The 4,308-nt window shown below is 37.6% G+C and overlaps 1 long non-coding RNA gene across 1 annotated transcript; it reads left to right on the top strand.

The window, feature by feature from the left end:
- Positions 1–679, top strand: LOC134205444 (uncharacterized). The gene is made up of 2 exons (XR_009978142.1): positions 1–182; positions 240–679. It is a non-coding gene; the product is annotated as an uncharacterized LOC134205444 (long non-coding RNA).
- The last annotated feature ends 3,629 nt before the right edge of the window (positions 680–4,308 follow it).

The raw sequence follows: 4,308 nt of genomic DNA, 5'->3' as shown, positions 1-4,308 counted from the left end.
CCACAAAACCCGTGAAACCCAAGTCTCTCCTATCGTGCGAGGTGAATTCAAAGTTATTTATTTATATTTTTGTTTGTTTTGACAACTGTTTTTTGTTTGCCGAAGTTTTGCATGGTTTATTTTGTGCTTATAGGCAGCGGTGACACCAATTGACTAATCCAATAAGCTAATCCGAAACTAATGTAAGCCTCAACTATTTATTTTTTATGTTTTAATAAATTGTTGTTTTCTATAAACAGCGTAGGAAGACAGCCCCCGGCAACAAAGAAATTTATTACCGTTGCAAATCCATCGAAACCGCCCTGGACTTTTTCGAAGCAGCGCCTTGGGAACGACAACGATGCAGTGTTCACATTTTCAACAGCAAGGCTTGTTTGTGAAGCTATCCCGAATTCTCGGTCGGTTTTCCGGTCGGTCAGCCAGAATCCAGCGAAAGGAAAGCGGAAACCGCAAGGAATACGACAGCAATACGACCGAAGATAGCCGATATCCTCAGTTGGTGCGAGGATGGGAGTAGTTCAGAGCTGTTCAGAGGATTGTCCACAGCCCACAAATCTTTGTCGTTTTACCATAGCCACTGCTCTCTGGAAATATGCGCTTGCATCCGGAAGATGATTATTTGGTTTTTGTGATTAGTACAATGTCCGAGGTATCAGTCGGAAAAGTTTTCTGAAACTAATTAACATCATTTTTTGTTCCAAACGGTGACATTCGACAAATCAAAATCAATCCACGGATTTCTGGCTGCAAGTACTTATTACGTTGTGGAGTTCTGGGACAATGTCCTTCAAGGCTCTTAGGGATATGTTTACCAATTACGTAACAGTATAGGGGGAGTAGTGAGTGGGTTTGTTAAAAAGGTACGGATCGTACAATTATTACCCGCGTGTGTGCTACGCCAGAGCTGTATCTGGAGTATTCGGAGGCAAGAATGGATCCAGGATAAACCGCTTCATTCGGTGGCACTGCACATTCCATCACGATCTAGAGCTGTCGTTAATGTCCAAATTATACAGCTGACCCTCCGGATCAGCTTGGACCTTGATAAGTGCTGTAAAATCTAACATAAATTGTACATACAAAAATTAGTAAGGGAAAAATAAATGTTTCATCGTACTGATCAAGCGCTGGCGAAAAGAGAACTTACATAACTAAAATCAATATTTAAGAGCTTTCACTAAATGAAAACTGCGTCGTAATTACTTGTACCTATAATTAGTACCTAATCGATTTTAATCCATGTCATTGTTTACCCTAGAAACTACTCAACCGGCAACTTTGTTGCTCCCGGCGTGAGAGATAGCACAGACAATGTTGCACCACACGTTTGAGTGATTCCCTCTGAAAAATTTAATTATCATGACCAAAAAGATCATGACCAAAGATTCTAAACCTATGGATTTAAATGAATTACTTATTATCGGAACGATTAAAATACGAAGAATTTGCAAACAGTATCATAATTTTGCCATTCATCTTTTGGGTTCTCCTTTCGCTTAATAGGGAAGCGATAGATGCAGTGATAAATTAATTTTCCTTTAAAAATAAATTATCTAAATCAGCTGCCGTTGGACTTTCCCCACACTGAAATCAATCTTACAATCAATTTAATTTTAGTTAAAAAAAACCGATCGCAGTGGTGTTTCGTCGCTAATAAATCAGATATAAGAGCTTATTACAATTAAAAACGAACTTGAAGAATGCTGAATTGTCTGAAATTGAGCAACTTATACCATGGAGCCACATCCGTGGGTATTTATCCCTGATATGAAGATTATTTTTAGAAAAGACAGGAATTATACTAATAACACGCTGGTGGTACAAGTACCATGGTACAAGAATCTTGAAATGAGTACCATACCGATTATTGTTTTAATTAAAGCTAGTCTTGGAATAATTTTCTTGTTCTCTTGTACCATGGTACAAGTACCACAGGTGTGTCCTTAGTATTAGTGGGCATGGAAGCAGTGAGAAACTGTGCATATGTTTACTTAGTCTCTATTATATAAAAAAATAGTTCTTAGAATAAAATAAATAAATATAAACGAGTAAATATAAAATCAGTCTTGTTTTATTTACTACTGTCTAGAATTTATAAAATGAGAATTATAAATACGCGGGGTGCCAACGATAGCTAACTAAATTTCCATATAATTTGTTATATTAATACGAATAGCTATATTATAGTTCTCTTTATAAAAAAAATTACATGCATACATGTCTTAAATATATATTGTAGATCCAGTTGAAAACCGAACTGAGCTCTCGCGACAATCGCATTTTCTCCCATTTCCGAATGTCGCAACTACATCGCGAGTAGTGCGCATCTATGCCATAGCCGTGCGCCATCATGCGCACCACTCGCGATGCAGTTGCGACATTCGGAAATGGGAGAAAATGCGATTGTCGCGAGAGCTCAGTTCGGTTTTCAACTGGATCTACAATAAATGCATATCATGCTACTCATTCCTCACGAGGTTACATGGTTACTTGGAAAATTATACATACATGCTATAACCGGACCGAGAATCGAATTCGCCATCTCCGGATTGGCAATCCTACGCATTTACACACACACACACATACACACACACACACACACACACACACACACACACACGTATAACATCAAAATACTTTTTACACAGACAAACAGACATAACACTCGTCAAATTTCCATCGTTCCCTGATTTACTGGTCAATTCAAATAATCATTAGTTGGCCAATCGATCACTTGTGGCGCGCGCATCGTTTTTGCTCGAGTTTGACGTTTGCTCACTACCGCCACCTGGTTCGTGATTTGCCCAACTAACTGAAATCAACAGATGTCGTTAGTGTTTGAACGACGATGAATTTGATGGGTAAATGTTCAATGTGTTATGTCTGTTTGTCTGTGCTTTTTAGGTATCTATACTCATCTCATTTTCACGCAACAATGCGTTCGACGAGCATCTTAAATGATACCTGGCCTATCCACACAGTGCTACACACAGGCTTGATTTGTTCATGGATAACAGGATTTACTCTCACTGCCAAATATTTAATCACAGACAAACAGACGTAACAGCTAGAACAATTTGCTTCAAAATGTATCGCACAGATACTTTACCACCACCTCATGTGCATGTGGCAATAAAGTTTAGTATGGCAAAGTCAACAACGTGCGCGCCTCTTTATGTGAAATTCATAAACAGTTGAATTTAAAATGACCGTTGAGCTGAGTGTTGATGGAAATTTCATTAGAGTTACGTCTGTTTGTCTGTGATTTTATTCCAAGCAAAGTTGTTGGCAATGCTAACACCCGACATCGAGAACCCTGCAACCCATGCGACAACGAGGTTGCTTCTGTTTCGCGATAAATGAGGTTGTCAAGACGAACGTTACGTTAGCAGCGTTAACAGCCAGAATGTGAACAAATAAAAACAAAATTAACAAAAACAAAAAGTTTGTTAGGAAATTGTGAGATTTATTGATTTGGGGTAAATTAACTAAAGTTCACCATTCGCTAAAAAGTTTTGAGGGGGAGTATTGTTCACAGCCAATATTCGGATCTATAACAGAGGTGAAAAGACATTGATTAGTAAGTTATTTATTGCTAAAATGTATATTGTTATAGATTGCGGAGCAAAACAGGTTAACTCAGTATTAAGATTATAGAAAGGAAATTTTGAAAAAAAAACTATAAATGTATACATTACTTAGTAAATATTGATAGAAATTGATAGAGAAAAAAAACTAATGATTTGAAATATTAAATTACTGTCTACTTTCAAAATTTAATGAAACAGATTGGAAATTGTTAATTAGGGTGATCCAAAAAACAACAGGGCCAGGAAAACCAATCGAAAATGGAGCCAACGAAACGGCAATTTATAAAAAAAACTGTGCTGTGCGAGACTGCGGAAAGTTTGCATATTCATAATGACAGGCTTCGACTTCTTAAACATTATGAATTGAGTATCTATTTGAATAGTTTTTGCATCATCATATGGCATTAAATATTTTAGTATACCAAAGGGATTCTTACAATCCTTGAAATTAGAATGAAGTGCATATTTCACGGTAATATCATAGATAACAGATATTGAGGCTGGCATCCGAAACGTGTGTAAACATCGGCAACCGTTAATTCAAATGTATTTTAAATTGGAACCGCGTTTAGCAATCGATTGGAGATGGCGCAAGGATCATTGTTATTGAAAACGCAGCCCGAATGCGGTTGTCAAATCCATTGGCTGCGTTCGACGGTTGTTAATCAGCTGCGTCAGTATGTACTGCCGCAATCAGTTGAGTAGATGGCACTAGTGG

This window comes from Armigeres subalbatus, chromosome 1 (genome assembly GCF_024139115.2).
Source record: "Armigeres subalbatus isolate Guangzhou_Male chromosome 1, GZ_Asu_2, whole genome shotgun sequence".
Taxonomy (NCBI): domain Eukaryota; kingdom Metazoa; phylum Arthropoda; class Insecta; order Diptera; family Culicidae; genus Armigeres; species Armigeres subalbatus.
Note: the sequence above shows the minus strand (reverse complement) of the source record. Positions and strands in the feature narration are given on the sequence as shown.